The sequence below is a fragment of the Hibiscus syriacus genome, unplaced genomic scaffold, assembly GCF_006381635.1.
Source record: "Hibiscus syriacus cultivar Baekdansim isolate YM2019G1 unplaced genomic scaffold, ASM638163v2 tig00112921_pilon, whole genome shotgun sequence".
Classification (NCBI taxonomy): Eukaryota; Viridiplantae; Streptophyta; class Magnoliopsida; order Malvales; family Malvaceae; genus Hibiscus; species Hibiscus syriacus.
In genome coordinates, this window is record NW_024063419.1 from 509822 (window position 1) to 531707 (window position 21886).

General features: G+C 35.3%; 1 long non-coding RNA gene across 2 annotated transcripts; it reads right to left on the minus strand.

Annotated features, from left to right (window-relative positions):
• Nucleotides 1-10732: 10732 nt before the first annotated feature.
• LOC120184491 lies at nt 10733-11406 on the minus strand. 2 transcript variants are annotated; one of them, XR_005522028.1, is made up of 3 exons: nt 11279-11406; nt 11128-11196; nt 10733-10852 (listed from the first exon to the last, which is right to left on the minus strand). It is a non-coding gene; the product is annotated as an uncharacterized LOC120184491 (long non-coding RNA). The 2 variants fall into 2 exon arrangements; XR_005522027.1 differs by having other exon boundaries at nt 11083-11196.
• Between the last annotated feature and the right edge of the window lie 10480 nt (nt 11407-21886).

Below are 21886 nucleotides of genomic sequence, written 5' to 3' on the forward strand. Positions count from 1 at the left end.
CTAGGTCTTTGTCGGATCACAACGCTATAATGTTGGAGGATGGTGAGTCAAACTGGGGGCCTAAACCATTCAGGACGTTCAATTATGTGTTGGAAGAAGAAGGTTTTAAAGATATGATGAAAGAGTAATCGAAAAAGGTTAAAGGAGATAGAGGGGGAAGAGGTATTTGTGGGGTGTTGAATTGGGCGAAGTTAGCAATTAGAAAATGGTCAAAGAATGGCTTCAGAGATATTTCATGCATAATAAAGAATCTAGAAAAATCAGTCCATGAAATGGAATTAGCAGCGCAACAAGGTTCTCCTTTAGTCATACTACAATTACTGGCGAAGAAGAAGCGGGAATTGTATAAAAAAGATTAACTAATATGTTTCAAAAATCGAGGGTTAAGTGGAACTTAGAAGGGGATAGGAACTCTCGGTTTTTCCATCAGATTGCTACAAATATGGGGAGAGTGAATTGTATTAAGAAATTGAAGGTGAAAGATATGATAATGTTGGAACCAGAAATGATTAAAATATGTGTGGCGAATTTCTTTAAAGAATACTTTAATCGTAAAATAATATTTGAGATTGTAGATATGAATTTGAACATCCCAAAGTTGTCGGAGAATCATATTTCTTTGTTGGAATATCCTTTTTCAGAAGAGGAAGTATGAGAGGCAATATCTGCAATAAACAACAACAAAGCTCCTGGTCCAGATTGGTTAAACATAGGGTTCTTCAAAAGCTTTTGGCAGAGTTTGAAAGTGATAATGAATTTTTTTTGCTGATTTCTTTAGGGGAAAAACATGGGATAAGGAGGTGAATCATTCCTTTTTAACCATTATTCCCAAGAAGATTAATCCAAAATGTTTAGAAGATCATATGCCAATCAATCTGGTAGAGGGGCTGTACAAAATTTTATCAAAGGTTTTATCAAGAAGGTTACGGTCTTGTATGGATGGACTCATCGATCAAACACAATTTGCGTTCATACCAGGGAGACAGATCATGGAATGTATGTTTATTGCGAATGAAGCCATTGAATTTTGGAGGAAGGAGGGGTTCAAGGGTGTTTTTTAAGGTGGATTTCAAAAAAATGTGCGATTCGGTGGATTGAGGGATGTTATTACAAATTATGAATCAAATGGGCTTTGGAAGGAGATGGTGTTCGTGGATTGAGCTATGACTTTCATCGGCATCCATTTTCGTTCTGATTAATGGGTCTCCCATAGAAAGGTTTAAGATTTCGAAAGGGCTTCTCCAGGGGTGTTATTGAACCTTTTGTTAATTAAAGATGTGAACGTGGGGCTGTTCAGAGGGTTTGAGATTGATAGTCAGGGGTACTCTCTAATGCTTTCACACTTGCAATTTGCTGACGATTTAATCATTTTTTGCAATGCCTCCTTTGGGGAATTGAGGAATATTAGTCAGGTTTTTTCGGTCTTTAAATTGATGGTTGATTTGCAATTGAATATGACTAAGAGCAAGAATTTTTGTATTAATATGGAGGATGATATTATTAATGGGTGGACTAGTTCATTGGGTTGTTTGGTGGGTACGTTTTCGGTATATTATTTAGGGCTTCCAATTGAGGCGATAAGGAACTCAATTAGTATTTGTGATCCTGTTATTCAAAGGTTCCAAAAGAAGTTAACAGGTTGGAAGGTGGAGACGTTATCGCTAGCATGAAGGGCTGTTTTAATTAAGTCTATTTTAAGCTCTCTACCAATTTACTTCATGCCCTTATTCAAAATTCCTTCTTACATTCTAAAGAAGCTAAATGCTATTATGGCGCGATTCTTTTACGGGGTCATCTGATAGGAAAGCTATCCATTGGGTAAAGTGGGATTCAGTGTGCAGATCAAAGGATATGGGAGGCATGGGAATAGTTAGTTTGGATATGATGAATAGAGCTATTTTGGGGAAGTGGTTGTGGAAGTTTGTTTCAGAGAAAGAATCATTGTGGAAAAGGGTCATATGCCTTGTAAATAATATTGATTTCAACTCCTTTGCTGTCGATAAATTGATTTCCACGAGAGCTTCTTGGATATGGAAAGGGATAGTGAAGAGATGCTTCGTTAGTGATGATTTTGGTGCTTGTTTTAAGGATAATTTCATATTAGGGTTGGTAATGGGGAATCTTTTTTGTTTGGCATGACATGTGGTTTGATGGTGTTCCTTTCAAAGTTTGATTTACAAGATTGTTTATCCTCTCGACCAACAAAGAAAAGAGAATTGCTGATTTTAGGTTAAGGAGCTCGTTGGGGGTGGTGTTGGGATATTCAGATGAGGAGGAATTTGGCAGTTTTAGAATTGGTGCAGTTGATTCACTTGTATTCAGTGTTAGGTAATTTTTAACCTTCGGAGCAAACTGTTGATAGTTATGTATGGATTGGACAGGGCGATGGCTGTTGCTCGATGAAATCGTGCATGAGGCTTATGTTTGATAGGTCTGAAGTTAACTCTTTTGGGTCAAAATCTGTGTGGCTAGGGGTGGCACCTCCTCGAGTGGAGTCCTTCGTGTGGCAGGCATCTTATAAAAATGTGGCTATTAAAGTCGAGTTAGTTAAGTGTGGGGTTAGGGGGATTGAGGATCAGACGTGTCCTTTGTGTGGAGGTTTTTCAGAATATGTTACTCACTTGTTTTTTCTTGCACTGTTTCTTGGGATCTTTGGACTGGGTTTTTGAGTATGTGGATCATTGCTTTCGTGGTTCTAGAGAGCCCAGTTGAGTTACTCTCGACTTGGTATAGGTTGGTCTCATTTTCAGCCATATGGACCTTTATTCCTAGAGTAATTTTTTGGTTAGTTTGGAAGCAAATAAATGAAATGGTTTTCAATAAAGGGAAACTTGATCGTGTTCAAATCTTTTTCTTGGTGAGATACAGAGTGACAACTTGGTTTTCAACAAAGTTTCAAAATCATTCGATTCCTTTTGATAGTCTAGTGGGAGATCTTACGTTAGCAGATTTCTTCCAAGGGTTAAGGAAGCTTAATTCGGTTCGTGAAGGATGGTGTCCTCCTTCGTCAGGCTTTCTTAAGGTAAATGTGGATGGGGCTATGGATAGTTCTTGGCAGAAGGGCAATATAGGTGGGTTGGTTCGGGATGAGAAGGGTATCATGTTGGATTCGTTTTCAGAGAATGTTGGCTCGGGCCATCCAATTTTGGTTGAATTGCTGGCAATCAAGAGGGGTCTACAACTATTTTTGTACTCGGAATGGGTTTCTAGAGGAAGGTTAATTTTAGAATCGGATTGTCTAGTGGCTCTTGAATGGATTAAAAATCCAGCTTCTTGTACTCCTTTGTTTAAAGTTGTGGTGAATGATATTGTTAAAATAGTGTTAAAGAGGGGTGTGGTCATTAGGCATATTTACAGAGGTGTCAATCATAAGGCAGATGAGTTTTCCAAGTTGGATATTGGATAGGATTGACGAGGGGTAGTATGTAGGTTTTGGTTGGTAGTTTGTACTGGGTTTTGTTGTTTGGTGGTTGGAGTATGATTGTAATTGGGCTATGTACTAATGATGTATCTGTGTTTTAAGTAATAAAATTATTAGAATTCTTTTCCTCTAACAAATGTCCACTGATCTATCTTTGTAAATCGACTGTTATGATGGGGGGGTTTTAACGAGGCCATCTTTCTATAAAAAAAAGAATAGTAGATGCAGAAAGATAAAAGAGTGATTTGAAGCATTGCTGAAGGACATACCCTCTGAAAAGAATTCATGCCACTAATAATTATACACATGCAAATCCAAGATTATCTTTATCGGTTCAACTAGTGGCATTATCTATCAGTAAATCACATAAAAAACACCCTCAAAAGTTTTTCACATATGATTCAGGGAAAGAAAGAAGGTAAAAAGCAATTTCTTTACACATAATCCAGTAATTTAAGGTAATTGAGAAGATTTTAAACTTGTTTAATTCTTCTACATACATGGTAACTAGCATCTTTGAATGTTCATTCTTGCATGATGCTGTGAGAAGTACGTACTTGACTTGTTGAAAGAGACAAGGAAAATGGGTTGTAAACTGGTAGAGACGCCAATTGTGTTTAATCATGGACTATGTGATGCTCCAGAAGAACCCATGGTAGATAACGGATCCTATCAAAGAGGGGTTGGAATATCGATATATCTAGCACACACGGGACCAGATATAGCATCTGTTGTGAGTGTAGTCAACCAGTTTGTGTAGAATTCCAAAGAATCACATCTTAAAGCAGTAAACAGGATAATGCAATACTTGAAAGGCAGCCCAACAAAAGGAATTATGTTTAAACATCAAACAAGCTCAGGCATTACATTAGAAGCTTACATGAATGCATATTATGTAGGGTTTTTAGTTGACAGGATATCAACATTTGGGTATTGTACAATCCCAGGAGGTAATCTTCTAACTTAGAGAAGTAATAAGCAGAATGTGGTGGCAAGATCAAGTGATGAATCAGAATTCAGATTGATGGCATTGGGGGTATGTGAGTTACTCTAGGTAAAGATAATCCTAGATGACTTAAGAATAATGAGGGAAGGGCCGTGAGACTTTACTGTTACAATAAATCAGCTATCAATTTTGCTCATAGTCTTGTTCAACATGACCGAACAAAGCATATTGAAGTTGATAGGCATTTCATTATGGAAAAATTAGATAGTGGACTGATTTGTACTCCATTTTTCTAAATCAAGGACCAGACGACAGATGTACTCATATAAGGACTGTCAAGCAAGGCATTTCAAGATATTCTTAGCAAGCTGGGAATGGAGGATATTCGTTCACCAGCTAGAGGGGGAGTGTCGGATTATACTCAGAGTCTTCTGTTTTATTAAAGTGTTTATTGTTCTATTAAAGTATTTACTTTCTTTTAAAGTCTTCAAGACTAGGAGTCTTTGTAATCTATATCTCTAGATAAGTCTTATCTTCCAGTAAGTTTTATTAGGAATCAATGACCAAGTGTATTTAAAAGACATTTACTCTGTTTTGGCAGAATAATCCAGTATTTCACCTGGTTTTCTGTCAGATAGAACCTAGTCTAGGAGTCCATATACATACATAAATACATGTCTAACGCTCTAAGAAAACACATAAACAGAGTTTTCTCAGATTTAGAAGAAGATTAGTTTTAACTGAAAATTGTATTACTTTAAACAAGTGAGTTAAAACAAGTAAAATTTTACAATAAGTAAAATGGGAGAAATCACCTCCACATCGTAGCAGAATGCTAGCTTGCTGATTAGTAGCAGAATCCAAAACATTGTATACCTGCAAATATGAAATATTCAATCCATTCATTGGTTAAAAGAATGCATACGTCAAAGAACAAATGTGTCAATCTTGAAATTTTATGACAAACACAACCGTTGTTACAATGACTAGTAAACGGAAAGAAATTATCTCAAAACATCCCCTCTCCCAATCATTGGTTAGAAAAATTCTTTCACACTGAAAAAGAAGAGGGAAAAGAAAACTCGTTCACTTACTTCATAACTGAAAAGAAGTCCTCATGCATGCCTTACCAACATACAATTTTGTCTGCATTGTGGTACGAATTAAATAAGGAGACGAGTCTTACAAAATAAATGTAAATAAGCAAAGGGAAAGGGACATACTGATGTCAATATAGAAAAGATGGAAGTAGAAACCAATTCAGTAAAAAAGCTAAGGATATAATTTATTGATACATGCATCACAAGGCTCACATCAAAGGAATAATTAATAGCTCTTCCAAATGATCCACTCGTCCAAGCCTTGGAAAAGAGGACCAGAACAGAAACAGACTTGCGACAACTTTTCGAATGGGATCCTAATTTTATTTGGTCAACATTTCTTCTGAAGATACAACCATATGTCTCTTATCTTTCCAAAGGTTCTTTAATTTCATCAATCTGATATTGAGAACTCAAGATATGGTCATTTTAGTGAAGACAGTGCATGCAGAAAATCCTATACGGGATTAATACGAGATTTTGTAAATATTACGAATTTTTAATATTTTTATTGATTATTTGTAATATAATTTAATATAGGATAATGCATTATATTTTAGGATTAGATTTATTATTTTATTAGGAATTAAATTTGAGTTAAAACATTATTTTTAGTTATTATTATTATTTTATTAGGAATTAGAGTTAAGACATGTTTAGTTTGTTATTGTTTTATTCATTAGTTATTTGGGACCTCTAGAAATCAGCCCCTATATAAAGAAGGCTTCATTCAACTTTTTAAAATAGATTTATTTAATTAATAATACAACAAGAGTTCATTTTTGCAAGTGTTGATTGCCTTGTGCTTTCGAAGCTTCTTCTCCTGGAGTTCTTTCAAGTTCTTGTGAGGGATATTAATCTTCATACTCCAATTTGTGTTTTCATCTCGACTAGAAGGGTTGGTTAGAGCCATATTATCGTGTTTTTCCTTTTCATTGTGACTAGCAGGGCTCGATAGGACATTACCCATCTATTTTCCACAAATCCATCATCATCATCATCACCTTTGTCATCCACCTTCACAATGGAGATCTTTTGCTTTATTGATTATCATACTTTATTTTTAAGTTCTTTATTTTTTTTATATTGTTCTAATATTGTTCGTTAACTTGTTTCCAGCACGATAATATAAAAAGAGTAATTTTGTGGTGAAAATTTTCAGATTAATTCCCAATTGTTCCCAATTCATTCCCCTATTCATTCCCAATTGTTCTTCATCGAGTCTAGAATATTGTCGAAATTCTTAAAAATTATAAAAAAAGTAATTTTGTGGTGAAAATTTTTAGATTAAAACTAAATATATTAAAGATCATTCACACAAAATATCAAAATTTTTGGAGATGAAAAACACCTTCTAATAAAGCGATCACGAAAAACATACTATTTGAGGACTCACTGTTAAATAGAGTCTACTAGATACTACTGAAGGTATTTGGTTATGAAATTTTACAGGTGGCCTTCACACACATCGAAAGACATTCAAGAAATTTCACAATATTTGTGGACACCAGTAACCCCATAAAAAACGTTTATCAAGTTGACCCAGCGTTTTATAGGTTTTTGGTTTAGTTCTTTTTTTTCTTTGACTCTTAGTGCTTTAGGTTATTTTGTTTTCCTTTTTATTATTCTTTTGCATTATCTATCACATTATTTTTCTTGTGTTAGTAGGACTAAAGAGTTTCCATACTTCTTCCTTCTTTGCATTCTCGTTCTCTTGGAGTCTAAACCTTGTTTGGCCTCTTTGAGCTTTTAGGTTTTCTTATCGCCTTTCCTAGTAATCAAACTCCGAGACGAACTATGGAAGACTACTTGGTAAATTGAATTTGAAAGAGTACAAGATCGACTTACTTGCCTCTCGTTGTGTTACTTTCTTGGAGTGACTTGTGAGGTTTCTTGATTTGTTGAATTTTCTTTCTTTTATTTTTATTTTACTTTAAAATTTTATTTTGAGTGTTATGATTTCAGGATGGGCGACAATAACAATAAGAAACTTACGGCTATCCTAGCCACACTTGCACAACTCACGACTCAATTTGAAAGATTTGATGAACTTAACAATACTGTGAGAGAACGACAAGAACCGGAACTGGATCTACCAACCCATAATCCAAGACTAAAGAATGCTGAACTTTTGGGACCCAGACGAGCTCAACCACGTTTCCAAGCACCCAAACTCTTTGTAAAACCAAAGTTCACGATCTCGTCTTTCAAAGGAGATAACGATCTAGACAAGTACATCGATTAGGAAGGAAAAGTTGATCTCATGTTCGTATTCCATGACTGCCCCAAGCTGAACAAGTTCCCCCAATCACCATGAAATTCGAGGATATGCTCACACTTGGTGGATGCAAACAAGGAAAAAGATCGATAACTTCCAAATTCAATCAATCACTTCTTGGACCAAACTCAAACAAACCATGAGGAACTGATTCTTACTGACACATTATACACGAGAAGTTAAACTACGACTACACCGACTTCGATAAGGTAGAAGTTCAGTTGAAGACTACTACAAGGAGATGCAACCCTTACTCAATAGGGCTAACATAACCGAAGAAGAAGAGGACACTGTGTCAAGATTCATCGTCAGCTTGAACTTAAGCATCACTGATCTTTTTGACCTCTATGGGTACGAAAACCTTAAAGATACACTAAATAAAACAATAACAATCGAAGAATAAATCCAAAGGAGATTCTGATTCAGATAACATTACCAAGGTACTTCGTCCTCTTACCAAGGTAATCCTTCAAATGCTTCCTCATATTCTACTCCATTTTCTTTAAAAAATCCAATATATGACAAACTGGACAAGGAAAATCAACAACCAACAAAGAATGACACACTTCCAGCCCCTAAAGATCAAATGAGAATTTATGAGGAGGTAGGGAAAGTAAAAAAAGAAAAATTAAAAGCTGAGAAAGAGGCAAAAGCAAAAGAGGTTACTAGTTACAAAAACCAAAAGAATAATGCTCATTGGGAATCCATGATTTGAACAACTCCACAGGCTTTATAGTTCGTGCACAGGGAATCCATGTAAATGATGAAAAAGTGAAAGAAACAAGGGATTGGCCCATGCCATCTTCCATCACCAAGAGTTGTCGAATGGTGCTAGGTGACCCTCCAGACGGGTTACCACCTGAAAGTCCTAATCACTATGCCATATCAATGAAGAGTCACGATTTACGAGAGTCTAAAGGTAAGTATTTTATTATTCATTTTAATGATATTGTAACGTACCTTTTTTCCTTTTTACAAGGTAAGACTCTAGAAGTTGTCACCCATGATAAACACAACTCCTTTAAGTGCGTAAAAGATAAAAGTAAGCAAAACACAGTAGACGATGCACTACCACGAAGGTTTTGCAGTCCAAAAATCACCTCTCGATATTTCTTAATTCATGAACCACACTTAGGAGATTTAAGGGATTATTTTAACAAATTAGTTGACATGGTTTTTCAACACTCATTCTCGCCAAAAACGAGTCAAACCATGCAGAGAATATCTGAAGCAATCATAAAGAAAGCCAACAGTAGTCGGTGCCATGTTGAATTTCAACCTAAACATCAAATTACAAGACTTTTATGAAAAAGAGGATTTTAAGACTACAAGAAATTAGTTCCTACAAAGAAGAAACCTCGACTAAAACACATAAAGACACATCAATTGTTCATGGCAAATGTTTCACAAGTTTTCCTTTCAACATATCTATTTCTCTTTCTCTTGGATTTTGAGATTCGAGGACGAATCCTTTTAAGGAGTGGGGGAATGATACATGCACTAGAGTCCACAGTGATAATACATGCTTCTTTGGACTAATGTTTCTACTGGAACCTATTAGAATAATAAAGTCTCGAAGATTCAAAGCATATCTATTCGGTAAGCATAAAGTGACCGAATCATTAAACGATTCTAATGTTTCTCCCTTTAATGTTTTAGATTTGAGGTCAAATCTTTTTGAAGAAATGGACGTTGATACATGCATCACAAGGCTCACATCAAAGGAAGAAGTAATAACGCTACCAAATGATCCACTCGTCCAAGCCTTGGAAAAAAAGACCATAACAGTAGCAGACTTACAACGACTTTTTGAATGGGATCCTAATCTTATTTGGTCAACATTTCTTATGTAGATACAACCATATGTCTCTTATCTTTCCAACGGTTCTTTAATTGCATCAACCCGATATCTGTAACTCAAGATATGGTCATTTTAGTTAAGACAATGCATGTAGAAAATCTTATACGAGATTTTGTAAATATTACGAATTTTCAATATTTTTATTGATTATTTGTATTATAATTTAATATAGAATGATGCATTATCTTTTAGGATTAGATTTATTATTTTATTAGGAATTAAGGTTGAGTTAAAACATTATATTTAGTTATTATTATTTTATTATGAATTAGAGTTAAATCATGTTTAGTTTGTTATTATTTTATTCATTAGTTATTTAGGACCTTTAAAACCCAGCCCCTATACAAGGGAGGCTTTATTTAACTTTGTAAAACAGATTTCTTTAATTAATAATACAACAATAGTTCATTTTGGAAAGTGCTGATTTCCTTGTTCCTTCGATGTTTTTTCTTATAGAGTTCTTTCAAGTTCTTGTGAGGCAGATTAATCTTCACACTCCAATTTGCCTTTTCATCGCGACTAGTAGGGTTGGTTAGAGCCATATTATCATGTTTTCCTTTTCATTGCGACTAGCAGGGCTCGATAAGACATTACCCATCTATTTTCCACAAATCCATCATCACCATCATCACCTTCATCACCTTTGCCATCCACCTTCACAGGAGAGACATTTTGATTTCTTGATTATCATACTTTATTTTTAAGTTATTTATATTTTGTTTATATTGTTCTAATATTGTTCCTTAACTTGTTTCTAGCACCTAAAAGAAACCCTAAAGAATCCTAGCTGATGCTACCACCTTCCCCTATTCATTCCCCATTGTTCTTCATCGAGTCTAGAGATTTCTATGTTTGATTCTTAAACAAGAGAAACATTTATTAATCTGCCACCGCTTCCCAATCAGTTAAGCTTGCCTGAGCCCACCACATAATAAGAGTGATTATTCGCCAGTTTGACCTCTCCATGGTTTCCCGTAAAGGTGGAAGTAGAAATACAATAGCAGCCAATATATTGGGTATCAAATATATTGCAAGACAATAATTGTACAATGACTCATTCTGCCAATCATGAATCCAATTTCTAAAGAACATTACGATACATGTAGGATTTTGTGCAAAATTGGAAAACCAATTGGCAAAACCACTACCCAAAAAGCTGGAACGACAAATTTCAAAAGGTACCAGATTATTTGGGAAAATTTCAAGCTTCTCCAGGCACTGAAACTAAGAATTATGTCCAGAGTAGCTGCATGAAAAGTGATATTTAATCTCAAACTCTTTTGTCTTCAACTAAAATAGGAAACATATGCAACTTTGAACTATAGTATCAATGAATTATTAATTAACAAATTTCTGAAGCAAAGCAACCACTTGGCTATACATTGCTTTGTGGATGATGAAAAAAACTGCATTGCTTATATGTAACCAAATATTCAATAAATAAAGAAATTCAACTAGCCAAGAACAACCTATTACCTTGCAGAAATTGAGAAAATCAGCAGTAATAAAAATAGTCAACACCTGTCTGAGTATATCTTCATAAAAAAAGCCAAGAAGAGATCTGAAGTTCCATGCAATAATTAGCATAGCCTGAAAACCACCAGATTAGGTGGAGTAAATTCTTTCAGACAAATGATCAGAAACAAAAATTGCATGTTTAGACAATAGTCACCTGAAAAGCCATTATAAAAAATATCCACATTCTATCAAAACTTCTGTAAAGGTGCCAAAATGTCTGAGCTTCTACAAAATTTGTTTTGGTCTTTCTTTTTCCAATAGTGACTTGATTATTTCTCTGAAGCAAACAAAGACCTTCAATTTCGATCTTTATAAAGCTAAAAGTGTTGAATCAAAATAGAGTAAAAACTCTTATTGATCGAGAAGAAGAAAAACTCTCTTTAGAATAATCTCACAAATTGCAAAAGAGAAAGAACTCTTAAGAAAGCTTTTAAATGCTTATAATTAAGTTTTTATTGTTGGATGATAAAACTCAAATACAAATAGGGTAATTATAGGTTACAAGAACAAATCTAAACCACTCATTAAAATAAGTACAAAATAATTTAAACCATTGAAATTAAAAATGAGAAAAATACCTAATTTTTACCTAACTAAATTGATGTAAGCAATGACATAAAAACTAAATTGATGTAATCAATGACATCAAATTAATTTTGGTGTGAACTTATTTAGGATAATATTGACTTCTCAACACTCCCCCTCAATGTTAGCCCTATTCTTTGAATCACGCCAAGCTAACGACAGAAATGTTCAAACTTTCCAACACTCAAGCTTTTTGTAAACAAGTCAGCAATTTGCTCATCTGTCTTGATTTGTCTCATATCAATCTCTTCTTGCAAAAAATTTTCCCTAACAAAGTGGTAATGTACTTCCACATGTTTAGTTCTTGCATGAAAAACAGGATTCTCCGCCAGCCGAATTACCGATTGGTTGTCACAGTACAACAGAACTGCATAATCTACTGGTTGATGTAGATCATTCATTAGTTGTATCAGCCACGTGCTTTCTTGAGCCGCCATTGCTGCTTCTCGGTACTCTGCTTCTATAGTTGACAAGGAAACAGTCGTTTGTCTCTTGCTACACCAAGAAATTGTTCCGGAGCCAAGCTTAAACACATACCCAGTTGTTGATCTTCTGGTGTCATGATCTCCTGCATAATCAACATCACAATAACCAACTAACTTGCAGTCTTCACCTTTCTTGTATAAAAGACCATAGTCAATTGTACTATTCACATATCTTAGTATTCGTCGAACTGCTTCCAAATGAGGTTTCTTTGGATTTTGCATATACCGAATCATCACACCAACTGCATAAGAAATGTTAGGTCGGGTCAAGGTTAAGTAGATCAAACTACCTACCAATTGTCGATACATTGTTGCATCTTCCAACCTTTTTCTTTCTTGTGCACACATTTTGGCATTTGGTTCCATTGGCATCAAAGTTGACTTGCATTCGAGTATTCCAAACCTCTTCAACAAATATTTAGCATATTTCTGCTGATACATAAATATTCCTTCGTGTGTGCAATTAACCTCTAGACCAAGGAAGTGCTTAAGTTATCCAAGTTCCTTCATCTGGAAACAGACTGATAAATTCTCCTTCGTCTGAAGAATTTTTGCCTCATCATCACCGGTTATTATTAAGTTATCCACGTACACTAACACGATAGCTAGCTTACCTTCATTGACTTTGACAAACAAACTAGAATCTGCAGGTGTTACTGAATAGCCACTTTTCGTTAGAAATTCAACAATCTTACCATACCATGCCCAGGTGCTTGTTTCAATCAGTATAATGCTTTTCACAGCTTACACACATATTCAGGATGATCTTGACTCTAAAAACCCATTGGTTGAGTCATGTAGATCTCTCGATTTAGCTCTCCATGAAGAAAATCATTCTTCATATCCATCTGCCATAAATTCCACTCTTTGTTAGCTTCAAGTGCAAGTAGGACTCATACGGTTGTAAGTTTCCCCACTCGACTAAATGTTTCATCATAGGCTAGTCCATACTGTTGAGATAAACAATGAGCTATCAAACATTCTTTGTACCCCTCGATTGATCCACTAAACGATGCTTTATCTTGTAAACCCATTTGCAAGATATGGGCTTCAAATATTTTATCTTTGGCACAAGATCCCAAGTTTGATTTTGCTGAAGTGCATCGATCTCTTCTTTCATAGCTGTCATCCACGCAGAACTCTGTGATGCTTCTTCGAACGTCTCAGACTCTATTGCTTCTTCAATTTTGGCTGCATTGACATATTTGGGATTTGACCTTCGTTTTCTTGTTGACCTTCAGAGTTGATATTGTGGAATTGATTTTTCTGTTTCACTAGGACCACATTCTTCATTTGGTTATTGATACACGCCAGTTTTCCAAGGATTCAGAGTCACTCTTTGTTCGACATCATCGCCATTTGGATTTTCTGATTCATCTAAACTTGTTTGGAGTTGAACAGTATGCTCCTCCATATTTTGTTGCAGCTTGTCTCCAAATTCTCTTAAGTCCAGCAATACCTCCTTCTCTGAGGACCACCAAGAAGATGCTTCATCAAATACCACATTTTGTGATGTGTAGCATCTTCCACTCATTGGATCATAACATTTCCACCCCTTTCTCTGGATATATCTAACAACTTTCTTGTCAAACTTGCTCCGTAAATAATCAGGAACAAACACATAACATACACAACCAAATATTTGAAAGTAGCTAACTGTAGGTTTAATGTTCCATAGTTTCTCAAAGGGTGAAACAAATCCTAAACTTGGTTGAGGATGTCTGTTGATCACAAAGGCTGCAGTCCTCATTGCTTCAGCCCAAAACCTTCCCAGTACGTTCTTTGCATGTAGCATACTTTGCTAAATTTCTGCAAGATGTCAATTTTTTCTTTCCGCTACACCATTCTGTTGTGGCGTATTGGCACAAGTGTACTGATACGTATTTGATATTCCCTTATGTATTGAGAGAACTCGTTTGAGCTATATTCTTCTCTGTTGTCTGTGCGCAAGCAATATATCTTCTTTTCCACTTCTCATTCAGTTAACTCTTTGAACTCTTTAAACTTTGAGAATGTGTCAGATTTTTCTTTCATAAAGAAAACCCACATATACCTGGAGAAGTCATCAATGAATGTTACCATGTACCGCATACTGCTAATTGCTTAACCGGTTCGAACACATTAGAGTGAACTAACTCTAACGGTTCTTTTACTTTAAACTTTGACTCGTCATATGGTAATTGGTGTGCTTTACCATACTGGAATCCCGCAGAGATCATGTATGTTCTCACGTCTAGTTGAGGAAGCCCCTTAAGCATCGACTTCTTCACCATCACACTTATGTATTGAGAGAACTCGTTTGAGCTATATTCTTCTCCGTTGTCTGTGCGCAAGCAATATATCTTCTTTCCCACTTCTCATTCAGTTAACTCTTTGAACTCTTTAAACTTTGAGAATGTGTCAGATTTTTCTTTCATAAAGAAAACCCACATATACCTGGAGAAGTCATCAATGAATGTTACCATATACCACATACTGCTAATTGCTTAACCGGTTCGAACACATTAGAGTGAACTAACTCTAACGGTTCTTTTGCTTTAAACTTTGACTCGTCATATGGTAATTGGTGTGCTTTACCATACTGGAATCCCGCAGAGATCATGTATGTTCTCACGTCTAGTTGAGGAAGCCCCTTAAGCATCGACTTCTTCACCATCACACTTAGCTTGGAATAGCTAACATGACGTAACCGCTTGTGCCATAGATATGATGTCTCATTTTTTCTTGACCTGTCTACATATGCAGACTCTGCTGACATCATATAGATTGACTCTAAACGTCACCCCTCTATTGTCGGTGTTTCTGAGATTTTGAGGTCATGATAAACCTTCACGTCTTGGGGACCAAATAAGACATAATGGCCTGATGATGTCAATTAAGCCACAGATAGAAACTTTTTCTTTATTCCTAGGATATATTAAACATCTTGAAGTTTCATCTGGTTAGAATTATATCGAGGTGTAACTATCGTCTTACCAATATGAGATATCAGTAATCTTGAGTTGTCAGCCGTTACCACCACACGACCTCCCTTGTGCTCATACATGTTTTGCAACTTCTGTTTGTCACCCGTCATATGATTTGAGCAGCCCGAATCTATGATTCAATCATTCTCGTAGTCAATCCGTTCTGGTGTTGTTACTGTGAGAGCTAATTCTTCTTCCTCCATAGCGAATAACGCTTCAGCATCCCAACCATCTTCATTATTCTTCTTCGAGCTGGAAGTTGCAGTATTACTTTCAACATGTTTTTTCTTGGTCCAACAGTCTTTTGCCATGTGACCCATCTTCCCACAGTTGTTACACTTGCTATCGAACTTTCTACTATTATCGCGATTCTTGGAAGCTCCCCCTAAATGAGAGCCTTCATTTCCTTGGTAATTTTTTACCTTGTCACCATCGTTTTTAGATCCACTGCCAGTATACCGCTAAAAAGTGCCTTTGCTTTTGCAGGTGTAGAGAGCTTCCTCTTCACCCTTCAGCGAGACTTATCCTATTTGTTAGAGTATGCCCAAAGACCAATCATATGATGATTGTAATAATACTTTTATTTACCGATTTTATTAAATAAAGGCATTGCCGCTATTATTTTCATTTATATATATGTGTTTAACATAAACTGGAAGATAATAAAGTCCATATAATGACATAATTGTTATTATTAAAAGATACCTAGTCAAGTATTATTATGGGCATGGACAATAATAATACGCTTAAGACTAACATGTTATTGATTGATGACAACGAGTTGTCATTGACATAGAGATGTCAGAATTGATACATGATTATATTGTTAGAGAATAATGTATTGGATTGACCGACCATGAGCATATGTCTTGGATTATTATGTGACAGTCATAACATTATTCATGGTGATGACCATATGTATGATCCTCAGACTTGAGATCAATACTATCCCAACATATATTGTTGTATGTTTTGATGCAGCTAAACAAGCTCCGTAACTGGTTGCTCTATAAAGACTGTTATTGAATATATCTCAATATATGTAGTGGATGTGTATGATTAAGATAAGATTTGTCCTTCCTACAAAATAAGAAATATATCACATGCCACTTGATTGAGTAAGACTAGAAACACATGGCCATGCTCGAATAAGTTGATATGAGATATCATAAACTATTCGTTAATTAAAGTCTACTTTAGATATCAAGAATCAATAGATGGGCTATACAAGTATGACTATTCCAAGACTTGTGCCTATTCTAGATATAAAGGACATAATGATGTAATACATGAAATAGTTAATCACCAAGATGATATGTCGAATCATATTTTCTTGTAACTTAGGTGACAATGATATATTTCTAGATGTCACTCATTATATGTAATATTAGAATTGTTCAAATAATTACTGCTAACATTACAAGAACCTACAAGGTCACACCCTACGATTGAAACGGGCAAAGATGTACAATTTGTTTTATGTTACTGAAATATATATAGAGTTAATTAAATATATGTTTTAATAATCCCGAATATTTAATTTCAATTAATTAAATATAGATTTAATTAATTTGAAATAATAAAATCCTTAATATGATTAGGGTAACTTGGATATAAAAGGATTATTAAATTCCAATTAATTAAATATAGATTTAATTAATTTAAAATAATAAAATCCTAATATGATTAGGGTAACTTGGCTATAAAAGGGTGTGTTAGGTCTAGCAGCCGTTTAACAACATACACACAAAACCTTCAGTCATTTTCTCTCAAAAGAGTTTTTGGGAAAACAAAGATTGCTCTCAATCGGGTTAACTGAGTAGAGGCCGAGACGTGATTTCGTGGAGGCTTACGATTCGAACCGATCTACACCACCAATGTTCACTGTTGTCCTTGCTGTTTTTCAAGGAACCAACTGTAAGTATTCGCATCTCTTCCTCCCAATTTCAGTTTTTCATACTTGGATCGATGGTGAGACCGTCAAGTTTTGTTTCCGCTGCGCCATAGGGTGCGCCGACGGTCCCAACACCATTTTTTTGGCTATGGCTTCTTGACCTATAAGTAAATTTTTGAATCAACAAGTGATGGTTGTGTCGACCATCCTTGTACAGAGGCAACAAATCTTCGATATTTGAGTCTCAAACCATGGACAATTATTCTCTTTATCATGGCTTCCCCAATAGCAGCTGTTGGATCTAATTATGAAATTTCGTGGCATATCGACTTCTTTTTGTGAAAGTATTGGGCAACTGCCACATTGCATTACGCCATTGATAGAAGTTCATTCTCGAGAAGTTACAATTTTGTATCTTTCCTCTTCGAAAATAGTGTAGCGAAGGTGTCCCACGTTTCCTTCGGTGATTTAGCATCCCGAATATGCTCGGACATTTCTTCTTCTATTGTGGTCTTTAAAGCAAACATTGCTTTACCTGCTTTAATTTTCCACTTTCGCAAGACACCGTTAGCATCTTCCGCTGTCGATTGTGTAATTTCACTACCACTGACAACCTCCCACAAGTCTTGACCTTGAAGGTAAGACTATATACACGTTGCCCACGTGTTATAGTTTTGGTTGTTGAGCTTCTTGATTCCTCCAACTACTTGAAGGTCACCCATCGTAACGACAAGGCTTTGACTACACCGAATAAACTTGAGTAACAAACGTGCAGAGTACTAAATTACTCTAAACACAAAGAAGCACCACAAGGTTTGTAATAACCCCGACAATAATCTCAAGAAACATTTTCTGATGTGGAATATCAGTTAAAATTGCAGCCATAAAGCATACTCGAAATTTCAAGAGACCTTATAACGTGGCTCTGATGCCAATTGTTGAATCAATATAGAGTAAGATTGTCAAGGTTACTGATATGGTATCATTAGAGTGTAATTGATGATACTCCTCGCTAACTGTAATGTTATTACTATGCATGTTCTAATAGATGTCAGAATCATCAAACTCGCATAGAGCGATGAAACAAGAGATGAGAGAAGGGACGGGTAGCAAAAGTTACGAGGATAATAGTGAACAACCGGTCCCATCTGAAAATGCTAGTACGCCTGCACATCAAAGGATGTCGATACCAGAGTATGGAGCTTTTATGCAAGCTATCGACTCTATATTGACCCGTTTTCAACCTCCTCCGCCTCCCCCTGCTCCTCCAACACTGAGAATGTTGATCCTAAAATAGTTGAAGAGCTTGGGAGCTCTAGAGTTCCGGGGAGAAGAGGGTGAAGGTCCTATGAAGGCCGACTTATGGCTAAATGATGTTATAATAATGCTCGAAAGTCTTCACTGTTCAGATCTAGAAAGGTTGGATAGAGTTGTTTCTTTACATAGAGGATCAACTCGAGTATCGTGGTTAAATACTACGATGTATGCACCACTGGAGTAAGTGACCTGATAATTCTTCTTGGAAGAATTCAAGAATAAGTATGTGGGTGAGCAGTTCAGACGAACAATTCTATTAAAGTTCCTTAATTTGAAACAAGGTGATCGAGCAGTACATGAGTACGAGGCTGAGTATAATAAGTTGAGCCATTTTGCTACTGAGGTGGTTCCTAATGATAAGGTTCCACGTGATTGGTTTATTGAGGGGTTGAGGCCAAAGTTGAAAGAAATGATGTTGGCTTTGAGTTTGCCTAACTTGCAAGAAGTTATTAACCGAACCAAAGCTATCGAGAGAGCTCAAGTGGAGACATTAGAAGTGGAACAAAGTTTGCAGATGGGGAAAAGGGTTGGAACACCTTTAAATCCCCACTATATTAAGAGAGGCAAGGGATCGAGTTCTAGATATACTTATAGAGAGGGGTCTACTGCAGTTTCACAGAAAACAGAATAATTCCAGTCGGTTGCTGCTAGCTCGGGTAGAGCAGTAGGAGAAAGAAATCTATGTCAGACATGTATTAGAGTGCATCGGGGAGTTTACAGACTTCTCAGTAGAGCTTGCTTCCAATGTGGCGAGACTGGCCACTTTGCCCGAAATTGTCCAAAGAAATTTGGGGACCATTCGACGCAATCTGAAATATCTGTTTCAATATTTAATAGAAACAGAGGAAGGGAAAAATCAAGGGGACAATCTGAATCCATGCAGCGACAAGAGACTTGGGAAGTCACCAGAATTTATAATATTAAGATTAATGAGGATCAGGATGACCCAGAGATCATAACAGATATTTTCCATCTTTTTGAATGAGCATGTATTGGTATTAGTTAACCCTGGTTCTTTACATTCACACATTAGTACAAATTGGTTAGAGCTAGAGGAATTCCCTGAGAACCAATCTTGAGTAAAATGATAGCCGTAAACCCTAATGGGTCATGGTACAAGTATGAGTGGATAGGAAGTAAACAATTAATGAAGATTCCAAGGGCTATGTTCTGATGAATCTGATGGAATTACTAATTGACGAGTTAAGATCATTTCTCAAGGTGACCTCATTAATGATTATGAAGAAAATGATTTCATATATTTATATATATATATATATATATATATATATATATATATATAGAGAGAGAGAGAGAGAGAGAGAGCTTTTATAGCTAATGTGATAGACATTCAAATAATAAAGTATAATTGTTTGACCATTTTCCCAAATTCGAGAATTTATAGATGTTTTTTCAGGTAAGTTTATTGAGTATTTTTTTGATTGAAAAGTGGAATTTAAGTTTGATGGTTATTAAGGTATTGAACATGTTTCTATGATTTAAAGTCGACAACAGTTGAGTTTGCCTTAAAAGATTTGACGCCATTATCTGTATGATGAACGGTGTTATAGTTGTGCTAATTATGAAACCTAAAGTAATTATGAAATTAAAGAGAGTTGAAACTGATGTAGAAAAGATTGACAGAACCTTTAAAGGATCATGAAATGATCGTTGATTATCTTCCAAGAGAGGCCAAGGTTGTTGCAGAGGTACTTAGTCAGAAACCTTTTGCAGTTTGAGAGCTATGGATGTGCGATTAATGTTGAATGAAAATGGCAATGTGGGTTGAATTAAAGATGAAGCTGATATTTTATTAGATCTGATAAGAGAATTATAAAAGAAGGACGAGAATTTCTTGATAAGAATTTTATAGTAGAAATTGAAGAGATTAAGTACTTTTTAGGTCAGGTTCGAGGAATATTCGTATTATCATGGGAGACTTTGTATTTCCGATGATTAAGAAATTAGAAAGATATTCTTTTTGAGACATTAAGCCCGTTGACTATGTATTCAAGTGGAAACAAGAGGTACCGGGATTTAAAGAGTAGGTTGGGTGGCCAAGTTTGAAAAGACCCAACAAGAAAATATTAGCAAAATGTTTGAAGTACTATTAGAGAAAAACTGAACATCAAGATTGTTGTATACGAAGCTTTATATGTGAGAAAGGTTAATTGCCATTGAATTACCTGAGTTAAAAGATCAGAATCTAGTTGGCCCTGATTTAATGAAAGAAAATAGAAATTCAATCAGACTTGAGAAATCAAGAACCGCATAACAAAATGATTACTCTAGTTTAAGTGCGGTGATAAAAGCATAAAATCTTTAAATTCGAGGACAAAATTTCTTAAGGTGAGAATTGTAATACCCCAAATATCGAATCAGAGACTTTATTGAAAGAATTTAAAATTTGAGGATTTATTTAATTAATTGATAAAAGATGAGAATGATTTGAAATAGTGGTTTAGACTAAATTGTAGCAATGGATGATTATGAGGGCATTTTGATCCTTTAAAGGGAAATTAAAATTTAAAATTTATTTTAATAAGGTATTAAGTAACGAGGGGAAAAGGGAAAATAGGTTACCAAAAGTTATCTCCCTTTTCTTCTTCTTTCCCGTGGCTTTGTGCTCTCCTCCATAGCTCCAAAGGTAAACTTCGATTAATCATTTTTTCCTTTCGATTATGGGTTGTTTTTGCAACCTTAAGTGATATGTAAGTTTAAGGAAATGTTAAATAGGATTAAAATCAATTTATGGAGGAAACATTAGAGATTTAAGAAAATGAGTTTTGAAATGATATGTCTAGATATGAGTGTTTATTGATGTTTGCTAGTAGTTTTGACTTGTCAAAGAGGTAATTGAGAGATTAGAAGCATTGGATGGGTTTAAAAACAAGTTAGAAAAAGTGGTATGATTCTTAGATTGAAATGTTCTTAGGAGATGTTAGATGTTTTAAGAAGTTAAATGAAGGGAAGTTAGTAGAGATAAGTAAAGAAAAGTGATAATTATGCCATTAGATGAAAGGTTAAATACCATTGAGTAAAAGATTAATGGCCTAGTTGTGCATTTGACAGAAAGATGATAATTATGTCAGCTAGATGAAAGGTTAAATACCTTTGAGTAAAAGATTAATGGCCTAGCTGTGCATTTGACAGAATGGTGTCAATTATTCCAATTAGATGCAAGGTTAAATACATTTGAGTAAAAGATTAATGGCCTAGCTGTTAATTTGACAGAAAGGTGTCAATTATGTCAGTGAGATGAAATGTTAAATGTCTTTGGGTAAAAGACAAAATGCTTAACATTGCAATTTGATATAAATGAAATGTCTAATGGTACAATAAAGACATGAAAGGATGCCATTAATGTAATTAATGTGTAATTACTAAATAATAATGGGGAAAATGTAAGGAAAGAAAAGTATGTTGGACATACTAAATTTTTTTACGGATCTAGTATGATTGAAATTAATTTTAAATAATAAGGACTTATATAATCCTTATGGATGGTACGAAGT